The sequence below is a fragment of the Cryptomeria japonica genome, chromosome 6 (genome assembly GCF_030272615.1).
Source record: "Cryptomeria japonica chromosome 6, Sugi_1.0, whole genome shotgun sequence".
In the NCBI taxonomy this organism is placed as follows: domain Eukaryota; kingdom Viridiplantae; phylum Streptophyta; class Pinopsida; order Cupressales; family Cupressaceae; genus Cryptomeria; species Cryptomeria japonica.
This window is the reverse complement of record NC_081410.1, coordinates 646,666,648-646,680,573: the sequence shown is the minus strand read 5'-3', so window position 1 is coordinate 646,680,573 and position 13,926 is coordinate 646,666,648. Positions and strand designations below refer to the sequence as shown.

At 37.5% G+C, this 13,926-nt stretch overlaps 1 protein-coding gene across 2 annotated transcripts in view; it reads left to right on the top strand.

Annotated features, from left to right (window-relative positions):
* The window catches only part of LOC131060688 (E3 ubiquitin-protein ligase RING1-like), a 65,156-nt gene extending 52,980 nt beyond the window's left edge, over window positions 1–12,176 (top strand). Inside the window, exon 3 of one of the 2 annotated variants that reach the window (XR_009110418.2) lies at window positions 11,832–12,176. The gene's annotated coding sequence lies outside the window, so the exon portion shown is untranslated. The remainder of the gene's footprint in view (window positions 1–11,831) is intronic. The other variant, XM_057994016.2, reaches the window with a different exon arrangement.
* The last annotated feature ends 1,750 nt before the right edge of the window (window positions 12,177–13,926 follow it).

The window sequence follows — 13,926 nt, the reverse complement described above, 5'->3', positions numbered from 1 at the left end:
TCTTCAACTCTAAGATACACTTCTCAAATTCTTCAAGGCATCTAATCAACTGGTTTTGTTGCACAACTACAACATTCTTGAATAACTTGTATTCATTCCTCACTCTACTAAGTTCTTTGAGTGCACTTACAAGTTCTCCTTCAAGATTCACTTATGCTTCATCTTCTTCTTCACCTTCACTATCACTGCCAAACACATATCGCTGGTAGGAGTGATCTACATGATCATTCTTAGATGTGTGTCTCTCATATTCTGATTCTTGAGCCACGAAGAGGTGAGTTCCTTCTTCATCATTTTTGCGGCTGCTAACAGATCTGCCTTCATCATCTACAGATGCATGAGTTGCATTTCTCATCTTTTCTTCACAAACTGATTCTGCAGTGGTAGGCTCATTTCCATAGAGCTTCTTCAATTTATCCCACAAACTCTTTGACGATCTGGATCTGTCCACCTGTGAGGAGATATCATCTAATAACCCACATAGTATAGCCTTCATTGCTATATCATTACACTAGTTTCTTCTTTCTGCTTCTGAATTGGTGGGAGGACTGAATCTACCAGGGAAACCATTTACAACCAACATCCATACATCAAACCCTAAAGAGAATAGGTAGACTTCCATCCTACAACTCCAAACAGGAAAATTTGGGCCATCAAATACAGGAGTAGGGATTGACACAAAACAAATCATTGTGTTCAGATACCAGAATCTACCCAAGCTAGAGAAAGCTTATCAACAGTGCACCCATTCTCTGATACCAATTGTTGAACACAAGATGTCACTGAGAGGGGGGGGGGGTGAATTAGTGATTTCCAAACTTAGCCCTTTTCTAACCTATGTGTGTAAACCAGTTAACAGATCTAACATAAACCAGACTTACCAAAAAATAGGGAGAATGACACAAATGCAACCACACATAAAAGGGACACTACATAACACCATATATACGAGGAAAACCTAAGATGGGAAAAACCTCGGTGAGAAGTGCTACTGGAGACTACTGCTCCACTCCAGCCTCACAATGAAAACCTCGGTTACAACATTTAGGACACCAACCCAAGGAGTACCACTCCTGCTTTAGGGAACCAACTCAAGGAGCACCAACCCCTAATTTTAGGGCACCAACCCAAGGAGCACCAACCCTTGCATCGAGCTCCAAATCAGTGATTACAAAATAATATTTTGAATACAAAAGTTATCTTCTTGTTACAAAAGAACTTTGTAATTCTCATGTATGTCTCTCCACCGGTTCTCCTCTCTTCAATCCTTTGCCAGTTCTCTGCTCACCTTCTCACTGCAACAACCTTATCTCTTTCTACAACTCACTCTCTACTGCAACCTTACCGGTTCAACCTCTTCTTCTTCTTTGTCGGTTTTGCACTCTGTTGGTTCTCTTTTGTCTCTGTCACACTGCTTCTATTCACCATGGGTCTTGATAAGTTAGTCAAATTTCTACCATCTGATTCCTGTCGGTTCTTAGCTTCCCTTCTCTGCAATCTTCTATAGCTCTTTTCTGTCGGTTCAGTCACCACGGGTGTACTCCTCTGTCAGAATCAATGACAGACTACCCATTGCCTTACTGTTGCTGGTTGAACTCTTCAACCCAATTCTCTCTCTTACACAGTCTCTCCTCTGATTCTCGTTGAACACTTGACTGATTTCTCCTCTCCCGCAACAACACCTACAACATCTTTGGCTCACACTCTTATATCCATATTTTCTCGCTTAAACGTGGGTTTGAACATTTGCACATCAGGGTTTCCACCATGCACCGAATTTGCATTCGATCTAATCTTTGATCACCGTGACATATCATATCCAATCTGATATCATGTCCTTGATCGATGTTCAACACTCAATCAATGAGCATCGCCCAACTGTTTACCTTACGAACCACGTCTTCTCTCCTTAGCCATCTGCAGCATGATTTTCAGCCTTTTGTCTAATCGATCACATGCGTGATGTTGTTTCCTTCATCCTCTTCAATCCTCAAGATCAGTCTTTTTGGATCTCTATTGTTTCCTTGATCTCAAGCCACAATCCTTTGCCATTCTTCCTCGAGCTTCATAGTTGCCAACAACCTCACTGACTCACCGCACTGACTTGTGCATGCATGCCACTTGACCTCCATGTGGCCCCTTTGTTGGCATCCACCTTTGCTAGGTCGGTTATGTTAGTCCAGATAGGATCACTGACCAACCATTCAATTGGGTTCATCTACCGGTTCAAAGACCCTGTCGGTTATACCCTTACCAGTCTGCCTTCAACCTTGCACTTTTCTTCTCTTCCAGTGGACCACCCAAATCGGTCAACACACCTGCCAACCTACCTCATGTGCATCTTCATCAGATGGGAGCTTTCTGCATCTGCACTTTGTCATACTTACCGGTAAACACCTTGATGACACCATGTCATCAATCTTCAACACACTCCATCTATCTACAACTTCTCAACCTTGCCTTCTTCATTCAATAGACTTGTTCTCCTATCAATTGGTTTATCAAAGTGACAAACATATCCTTCCTTCTCTGTACCGGCAACTCATCATGTCTACCTGACTGATCCAGTGCATATCTCTGATCTCATGCACCTAAGGCAACTTAGTGTTTCACCAGTTGATCTGATGTGAGCCTTTAAACACTTGCCTTTAACTATTTTATCTTATCTCTGATAACTATGATGCAATTCATGTATAATAGGAGATAAGCTCCACTTACCAGAGGGAGTGGATCCTTGTCATCTGCAACCTGCATTGCACCAATGTGGCTACCCTATTTGAGCATGCATATCTTCAAACATGCACATGTGATCTGGTTGGGCACATTCGCTTTTATTCATCTCTTCATATGGTGACTGCACATACTTCACCTTCGGTGTTGATGTGATTTGTTTATCATTCCCCCTCTTCATCACAATCAACAACCCAACATACTTGTTGTCTTACATATGTCATCATTTAACGGTTGTTATATCATGCCAATCTCCTGTCCATATCCTCAAAACAAGTCAAACACTAACTTGTGTACCGATGAAGGTGACATCAAAGACATCACATCTTGTATGTACCAATGACAGTACTGCACCTACATCACCCATACCGGTTGCCATCCTATACCAGTTGACATCAATGGAAACACAACGCAAATAGAGTATGAGATGGATTCTCTCACTCTCCCTAGTTTTAAATTTCCTTCCTCCAATGCCTTGTTGTCTACCATTCTGTGCACTCCTACATGTAGGCCAGTGGCTTCAGTTGGTGTGTCTACCCCTGTCACCCCCATTTCGGCTGTTGGTGTCTACGTTGGTGGCCCTTCTGTCGGTGTGGGTGCAAAATCTTATGCACCCATGACCCCTACGCTAGGTGACCAATCTGTGGCCTATTCCCCTATGATAGGTGTCTCTGCTCTTGCTTTGGGTGAAGATGGCCTTTATGTTGCTAGGGATACTCTGGTTATTGGGGATTCCTCTCAGCTTGGTGATGTTGTTGGAAACCGTGTTGTGGGTGCTAATGATCTGCCTCAACCTTCCTTTGCTAATAAGCATAGATTTTCTCATGTGGCCAGATCTGCTACCCAGTCTCCCAAAGGGGTTCAACCTCTTGCCTATGCTAAGTCATCCCCTATGGTGGTCTATGGACTGGACATTATGGACAACATTGGGTTCTACCAATGTTGTGCTTTGGTGTTCAGATTCTCTGAGTTTGGCGTTCTTTCCCAAACCTTCATTGCTTGGTGAGTAACTCATGAAAGCCTTTGTTTGCTGAATAATATTGAACTCTTTCCTTGTGCTAAAGGTTTCTTCATTGCTTCCTTTACGTCTTCATCTGATCGTGACATGATTTTGGGCAATATGTGGGCCTAGGGAGTTCACTCCCTCTCTGTTAAGACCTGGACTACTTTCAATCCCCTTACTGAACCACTAAATGTGCGTCCAATTTGGGTTTGACTTCCAAATCTTCCTCTTCATTTTTGGGAACACCCTTGCTATGAGGCCATTGGCAACTCTATTGGTTGTTTCTTGATGGTTGATGATGCGACAACTTTCATGGGCCACTCCACCTTTGCATGTATCCTGGTGGATATTGACATCTCCTCGACGCTCCTCGGGGATGTGATCCTTATGGTTGGGGATAGGCCTAGGACTCAATCACTAGATTTTGAGGGCCTCCCCTTTTGCTACAGAAAATGCTTTGCCACAGGTCATTTAGCATTGGATTGCTCCCTCCCACATAACAAGAGTACGACTACTTGGTGGATGGATGCCACCTTGAATCACCTGACTATCTATGCTACTGACTCAACTGATGAGCCACCCTTCGTCGACAATGTTGTTGTTGTTGTTCATGAGGATTCAACTCCTGTCACCTCTGACTTGCAGCTCCATTCTACACCAACTAGTTTTGCTCTTGATGCTGCTCCTTTGCAACAACCTACTATTGTTCCACAACAACCCCTTGCTATTCTGCAGTAGCCGATTCTTGCCCTACAACCACACTCTCTTGATTCTATTGATGGTATCCAAGTGAGGTCCTTAGCTCCTGTTCATTATCTTGATGGTCCCAATGAAAGTATCACCTGGACTATTGTTTGTCCCAAGAAAAAGGGGAAGTTCTCCCCGCCCCTCCAAACCCCTCCTTGCCAAGGTTCGGGTGTCCCTACCCCTCCTTGAGTTGGGTTTGGGTTGTCGAAGGTTAGACATGATTTTGTTGTTAATGTGTTGTTGATAGTATCTAATTATGTTAAAGGGTTGTTTCCCTAGTTAACACTACTTTTTAATCAAAAACATTGAGTGAGTGTCTCAAAAATGGCTTGCACGCAAGATCTAGGCAAAAAAGGTAGCAAAGACATATGGGGAACTTTTCTTCATTAATTATGGCTTTCATTACAATGACACATTCTATCCCACTAAAAGGAGGAGATGTTGATGAAAATGTGGGGTTTTAGTGCACAAGAAATGCTCAGGAGAAGTGGGCAATGGCTTATTTTTTGGGATAATGAAGGCTTTGCTCTTAAAAGAATGAAATCAGAACAATAGAGACATAATGGAGGAAAGAAGCGATGCCATAAATCCTTTGAAGATCATAGCCTTCATTATACCCTTAAAAAGTTTATGCTTAGTGACAGATAGCCTCAAGGAACGTTTTCTCTTTGTCAAATGGTGTAGTCGAGGATGTCCTAGGAGAGAAATTTTGGATTGATGGAACAACATTTTTATTGAATAGGTAAGCATCAAATTATCACAAAATTATTTCTTTTTAATGAAGTGCACAAACATGTAATTGAAAAATGAAAATTTGCATGATAGTGCCTTTTTCTTCTAAAGTTACAATTTTCATAGTCTAGAATGAGAACCTAATTTTGAGCCAACCAAGCACCACATTAGAAAGGACTTGATTTGGAATATATAGTCTTTGAGGTTAATAGGGAAGGCTTTGGGTCCTTTTTAGAGTAGATGAGGATTTCATCATTGGTAAGGTGAGTTAAATGGAAAGGATTTGTGTAGGTATCGATCAAGAGGATGGGGTGTCAGAAGAGTTAGAAATCATTACTGAAAATGGGAGATGGTTTACGAGAATCTCTATAGATTATGGTAAGGCGGGGGCATATATTATAGTGTAAAGGGTTTGGATTCAGGTGATCCTAATGAGGGTTCATAAAAATTAGAGCAGATTAGGATATATAAGGATCCCTGTTTGGCAAAATTTTACCCTAAACAAGATCTTGTGGCCAACATAGTAGTAGGGGAGTCAGTGGGTGCTCGAGTAGCAGATAGAAGCAAGCAACCTCTTTTAGAGGAAAGTTTGATTACGGCTTCAAAGGAAAACAAATATTTGAAAATTTATTGAACCCCTCTATTATACATGGGCTATGGGTTAGCACCCCTTTTGTTGAGAAAACCATTTTGACTCTTGCTTTGGTTGAATTTGAAGAGGCTCGCGCACCCCACTCAAGCTTTGAAATTAGTCCACAACCAAATTTCACCCCAAATGCAATCATGGATTTTCTTCCAATTGCGGAGTGAATGACTCCTCTTTCCCCCATAGACATCAATGCTCTGTTCATGGAGGTATATCGTAATTTGTTGGACACTATTAATACCATATGGGATGGGTCTACAAATCTAGATCAAGTTGCCCAACGAATTATATATTTTTAGGGGAAATTGTTAGATTAAGGGGAGTTAATAGAGAAAGAGCAACTCTTTCGTCGTGGTGAACCAATAGATAGAAAACCAAATAGTACTCTGGTAGATAACATTGAAAAACTAGACATTAGTCAAAAGTTTAGCCATGAAAACTACTCTAGATTGTGGTAAAAGAAAGTCCAAAGGAAAGAAAACAAATCAGGAGAAGAGATCTATGGATGGGGATGATAAAGGTTAGGTCAAGATCACAATGATGTTGAGATCAGGGAAGGGACCGTCCCTTCCCATGGAGCCATGAGGCTCTCATTCTGGAATTTTAGGGGCTTATATGCCATAACAAGTAGCGCTTGGTCAAGTGCAATATATATCTCTTTAAAGAATACTTCTTGATTTAGGATTCCAATTTTACCATCATAGATTTAGAAAAAATTAGGAGAAAATTGAGAACTTAGCAAGTGATGGTGGTTCAGGCTATCATCAGGCTACTAGGGCCTAATGGGGTTTTTCTACTTTCTGGAAGCCTCAATCCATTTGCTTGGACAAATTGGCAGAGGGGTCCAATTGGATTGGTTTCAAGATTAGAAGTGTTTCCTCAAATCTACAATTCATCTTGGTGAAATTTTATGGTCCTAATTCATGCATTAGGAAGAAAGAGTTGTGGGTCAAATTGGATCTCTTTATAGGCTCTCATCCCAACTAGTGTCACATAGTTTGGGATGATTTTGTTGGCATTTGTATGAAGATTGCATTAATGAAATGTTATGTTGTCATTGATGTCAATTAACCAGTAATGATGTTGTAATAATGTTGTTTTGTAACCAATAAGTGATCTTGTGAAGGAAAGCGGTATTGCTAGATAAGAAGTGAGATAAACCAGTAAACCCTACCTGTTGATATGATAAACCCTAACCGGTGGAGTTTGGTGAATCGGTTGTATTGATTTATGATCAAATGATGAGCAGTAATGATTATGACACATATGCATGTTGTATGAGAAGACTTTCAAATGATTTTTTGCACGTATAGATAATGGTTTTTGTCTTGGGAATGAGCAAGTTCATTGCATGTAATGGAAACCGCATGATGAGTTACAGTGTTCAATGAAGCGGTGATCAAGGAGCAGTCGAGGTTATCTTGAATGATGTGCAATGATTGTTATGTAATCCAATGGTCATACTTGAACCAATTTGTTTATAATCTCTATGAGATCTTAGGTTTGTGATGTGTTACCGACCTATTGATTTGTTTTTAAGGTCGATGAGTTGTTTTGTTGAAGTGTTGGCAATTTGTAGTTGAGAGTAAGAGAGTGTGGTTTCCAAAATAGATAATATATCTGCAGTATGTGTAAAGGTAGATAGGAGCATGAAAAGGATTTAAACAAGCAAGTGTAGTGCTATTCAACAGATCAACAAACCCTTGTTGTTCTCTAACAATTGTAACAGTCAAATCCCCTAACTGGGTAAGCTATAACAAGCTTAGTGTTATCTAAATCCTCTAACCAGGTGGTCCATTAGCTTGGATTTCCGAATCTGCTACTGAGGTTACTCCAAACAGGGCATTGCTTCTAATAGGGAATTATAGTCAATCCCTTAAATGGGTAGTCCTTAACATGATCTGTTCTTAACATGACTTATTGTAAAGCTTTAACAGGCTTGGCTCCTAACCGGATGAATTTCAGAAGAGTTCAGAATCCTTGTGGGTATTCATCCCCACCGTGGTTTTTCCCATTTGGGTTTCCACATCAAAAATATTGTGTCAAGTGGTGAATGCTTTTGTGGTTATGTTTAGATGGTTGAATTTCTTAATTGCTAAATCCACTTTGATATGTTATGTTAATCGACAACAATCTGAAACATGTTTTAACTATTGTCAGTAAAGTATTTGAATGATTTAGTTAAAAGGTTTTGTGAGTTTCAACGTTGTTTTACTGTTAGTCTAAGAGACATAGCCATGTCTAGATCAGCTTGTATTTCCTCTTTTTCCTCATGAAGATGTGCATGCAGGGTACCAATCTCCCGGTTTAACTTAACGATCTCATGCTCCTGAGCTCTTATTTTGTCTTAAGCTGTCCTCCTGGCTTCCAACTCTTGACTCATCCTGATGGTAAGGGTTTCCAACTCTCTCCTCAGATTTGACTTTTCATCATTCATCTTTTCCACCTCATTAGACAAGGCATAAATGTTTGCTTCATCAAATGAATTGTTTTCACTGAGTTCCAACAACTTCTTAGCCAAATCTTTTCTCTTAGCCAATGAAGCTTTGTACTTGACCTTTAGTTCACCAAGGGCTTCTTCAGATTCTGCAAGCCCGTGTGAAAGCTCTATGTAACTCATTAAACCTTCCCCCATGTTAGCCTTAGAGATCCTTCCCAAGCGGTTAAGCCTTAAGGGAATTAGGATCTAATACCAATTGATAAACTTATAAGGCACTAAGAGGGGGCGGGGGGGTGAGTCAGTGCAAGAAAAAACTTAATAAATTTGATAACTACTTTCACCAACTTGAAGATCAATAAGCATGCAAAAAATATAACCACATAAGCAAACATCCAACAAAGCATGCAAACCATAACACAATGATTTTTCACGTGGAAACCAAAATGGGAATAACCACGACAAGAATTAGTACCCACAAAGATCAACTATTTGCAGTATAGAGATTTGATTGGTTAAGTTCATACAACACCTTGTTAGGGGTAGACCTGGTTAAGAGTGTTTTAGCTCGGTTAAGAGATATACAATAAGGCCTGTTAGGACCCAACCCTATTAGGAGCTACCCACATTACTGGGATTTACAAACACAAGCTAATGTGTCACCTTGTTAGAAGATTTCACCTCAGACCTGTTAGGATCCTACCGCACCTTGTTAGGAGTGATCTTGTTAGACGATTTTTTTGCTATAACTATTAGGAAGACAACAAGTTCAACTGATCTGAAGTTAGCACCTCTATGCCTAATTAGATCCTTTTCTGCTTAGTTTCTATCACTGACTAAACATCAAACCCTAACTTCCTCTTCTTCCACCACATGATCAAATTCTCTCTCTTGATCCATGAAATCATACAACTTACATCACCTTATAAAAACTTTGTTAAGTCGGCTAAGAACCTTGGAACAATTCCCTAGATTCAATTAATCTAGTCACCTTTTACATTTTCTCGCTCATTAAATTTTAGTTATGTTGGCCAAACAATTCATAACTTAAAAACATAACAATAAGTCTATTGGTTACCAATCAAAGTAACTTTGCTATACCAGTTCTCTATTCTTCCCAACTGTAACTATTCTTCCGATCATAACTCACTCAATACATTGAATCTGCTGATGCAGTTTGTAACATAGGTGCATGTTCCTGTCTCCAACACTCTTGTAAAACTGCAACATCTAACTCTTCTCCAATCGTCTGTATCGGTCGCTTGATCATCACTATGTTCCCGTTTACCGGTTGACAACAACTTAGCAATTTTGTTGTCTAACTGATTCCACTACCGGTTGGTCTAGATGACCTAGATGACTAAAAAAATATGGTTGCCATCAATGACAACACAAATAAAGTCATCAAACATCCTATTACAATTATATCATCATCATCAAGCCAACAAAAAGGATATAATTTTTACCAAATGTTTTGTTCCTAACTTTTGCCAACACTTTGTATTCCCTACAAAATCTCTCGATAGCTTCCTCATTATTTAAAGTTAAAAGCTTGAAATCAGCCACTCTTCCATCACTCATGATGCCCTTGTACACTGACCCAAAGCTACCAATCCCTAACAAGTTTTCCTAGTTAAATTCATTTGTGGCGTTAACGATTTCTTTATAGGAAATACCACTATCATCAACGACTTTAAGAGGCAAGATAGGAACAATGTACTTGACTTTGTGCTCCATATAAATTACTCCCCAAATCAATAAACAAAAGAATAGGAACAATAACATTTCCAACCATTGTTGCTATTATTCGAATTCTATTGTTGTGGTGTGAACAAGGGATGCAGGTAATTGCATCCATTCTCCACAAAGACCCATATTTCCCCTAAATGATGCAATTGTGAAATTTTAAAAACTGCCTACTTTAGGGATCTCCCCACTCAAGTTATTTAAAGACAGGTTCAAATTTTGAAGTGCATTCACAAAATTTAGAGATGTAGGGATCAAACGTGAAAGGTTGTTAGAAGAGAGATCCATACTAACCAAAATTTCCAATTTTGAGAGAATTTTTTATTGGGCCTTGCAATTCATTTGAAGAAAGTTTTATTTATTGAGGTCATTCATTCATAGCTTTCCAGTGTGGCTAGAATTTGTTCTTCCAACCTATTGGTAGATACATCTATAGCTTGAATATTTATCATCTTTCCAATTTACTGAGGTAATTATCCTCCCAATGAATTCCCTGACAAGTTGAAATAAAATTGTAAATTTGGAAGAGAGGCCACTTAAAGGGGTATTTTCCCATTGAATTTATTGACAATGTTATTAATATTAATTATAATATTAACTCCAATTTTCATAAGGATTGATTGCAAAAGTATTTGGAGCATACATGAATGATGGTTGGCTGAGTTTTCTAATGACTTAAATGGAGCAAGACTTGTTGTAGTGTGAAGTGGAAGAGACTAATAAATCTACTTGCTATTATAACATGGGATGGAAGAAAATACTAATAGGTGGCAAAATGTGGGTTTTCTTGATAAGATTTTGTTTGCTCCATTTTTTCGTATCAAAGCTTCATTCTCATCACAATCCACATTGAAGGCTTGGAAACTTGTTTGTAAATATTTAAACTGGAGAATAAACTCACCACAACATGGTTTCAGCTTTGCTAATCTACCATTTGGTGGAATGAACTTGTGCAATATCATGGTTAGCCCTTGTCTATCTCTTTTCTTAAGCAATCTAGATAAATTTTTAAGAAGGGAGTTCCAAAATTTAATGATTTATGGGACTTCAACTCCTTGAATTGTGCTAGTTGGTAGAGTTGCAAGATTTCCTTCAATCTTAATAACAAGCTTAAAGGGTTTTTTATTTTTGTCAAGTCATTGGTTCCTATGAAATTGCTTATGAAGGAGTTATGTACTCCCTTACAGTGTAGTGTCTTCAGAGACTGGTTGTGGCTTGGAATGTATCCATTTTCATGTTCTCATCTGAAAGAGATTTATACTTATATTCTTCCTCGAATGAAGTTAAACCCAAGGCTCAATACAAAATGGATGTGCAAAATTAAAGAGAAGAAATGGAGGAGCCTAAGTGCTCAAGTTTGGAATTCTAAGGCTGAGGCAAATGCACAAATTCTAGCCTAGAAAGTTTTGCATTAGAAACTACGTGTGGGTGATAAATTAAGATATCTAAAACTATATTCAATAAAGTGCCCTTTTTGTCACAACACTGAGACCTTAAAGCATATATTTTGGGACTATTTTAGAGAAAGAAAGAAATGGAATAATATGTTTAATTATCTTCTAGTATTTTTTGGTCATCCTCTTAGATGGAAAGAAGCAATGTTTGGTCTTAGTCTTTATAAGAATGTGATTGCAGATTCTATGAGGCAATGCATTTTATTACATATTTGGAAAAGTAGATGTAAAGCAATGTTTTCTAATCATATTTTGCATCAAGAAGTAGATATTCTAATGTTTTACTATGACATCGTGTTTCAATTCATTCACAAATTCATTTTTTTGTGTTCATAGTTGAGGCATGGTCATCAAGATGGTGCGCGTTTCAGCAATCACTTGGATCAGATTACATATCAGTTTTTGCAGCTTCAAGAAAGAGATTTTAAGTGCTCCAATCTCCTGTATAAGTTTTTCAAGTTTCAAGTTTAAAGTTTGGTTGTCCTTGTTGTATCTATTGTCTATGTGTCTAATTTTCAACATTGTTTTTGTCTTATTTAAACAACCATGTTCATTGTTTAATGGTTGGCTATTCCAGCTATTCTATGGTTTGTTGTTCACAGATGTGTTATTTAGTTATGTTGTTCATAGCTAATTGTTTCAGCTATAGTTAGTCTTGGTAGTGAACAATTTATATTTCATTTTATGCAGTCCCATTGTTGGACTACTTATTCTTTTTCTTTGTACTTTATTTCACTTGGCTTCTTCAATACAAAAAAGATGTTGACTTTATAAACTCATCTCCAGTCATTGGTAGATGCAAGAAAATGATAGATACATGTGTTTGGTTAATTAGTGACATCCAATAGATGAATTTTCTAACGATTATCTGTAAATGGAGGCTCAAAAATGTACTTAAAACTAGGCTAGGTCTATTATTATATACTATTCTTGATGGTTATTTGGGGAGGAGTTATTGGTTATAGCTCATAAATACAAGGTGAATTGTGATATTTCTTCCATGTTTGTTGTTGTTATGTTGGACTTGGGAGAAGGAAAGGAAAAAATGAGAGTGATCACCGATTTGATAGTGAAGAAACATGTTCTTGGTGGTTTATAAGAAACATTGTAGATCTTTGCCCTTGGCCTTAGAGTGCCCATTGGGAATGTAGCTTTGGAGACCAACAATTTTATAATTGTGCATTACAAACCATTCATCACCAACTATAACCCATTGATGGAGGCAAAGAAATGAAAAACCAAAGTGGTGGATTTCTTGAAGTAAGTTGTGGGTTTAAGTGAGAAGACCAATACAAAATATACAACTTCCCTATTCAGTGATATTTAGAGGACGAGGACAATTGAAAGTTAGAAATTACAAAGATACTTTATTGTCATAGGTAGATAACACATTTTCTTTTTGTAATTTTATGACATTTTATTGATAAGACCTTGATAATGATATAACTTTGAGATTTTGTTAGCCTAAAAAATTAATATGTCTATTGTTTATAATATTCTTTAAAGAAAATTGAGCTATATCATGACTACATTTTATATAGAAAAAAAAATATTAATCACTCTTAATTTAAAATGGTGAGAAAATAGAATAATATTGATTAATATTTTTAGAAAATCATCGTTGATAAAAAACTAATTTCAGTTGCTTCTCCACAAAACCTTCAAATCCCCCAATTTTTTTTCCTCTAGATTCTTTTATTTCTCTTCATACTATTACATTTAAAAAAACAAAACATATAGACTCTCTATAGTAATAAACCTATACATTTAAACACGATTTATATTAAACTATAATACTCATAGATAAGTAGAAGATATTTTCACCTCTGTGGGCATCACATGCAGTGAGTGTTAAGTGTACCATTAATTTTCATGAGAGAAGGGCTATTGTGAACCACTACTCATGAAACATGGGTCAATGTTTGGCTCAAAACTACACTGTTGAATCTTGATAGCAATATCACAATTATTATACTGATATTTTCTAAATAATTTTAGACCAAATATTTGTATCAATTAAAACAATTATGTAAATTTCATATAAAACCAAATAAAATTTGTCCTCAAAATTTATGATATTTTACAATAGTGCAAACAAGAAAAACAAAATAGAAAAGGACAAACCATCCTTGGGCAAGGCTTTGACCCTAAGTGGAAGGTACTAGCATAAGTAATAAGTAATAAAAAGACGCCCATTTTTATCACAAGTACCATGTGAATCCCCATACGGTATCTCCATTTTACTTGCAAAAAGAAACAAAATGGATGCTCCTTTTCTTTAATATTGTTGGATCTGCCGTATACTAAGGCAATTAATGTTTGCATTCTTTATAAATTCCTTTCTTTGATTTAAAAAATTACACATGTTTTAAAAATTCGCATGGCAATTTTAAATTCATTTATTTTAGTGATATATACATTATATTCAAAT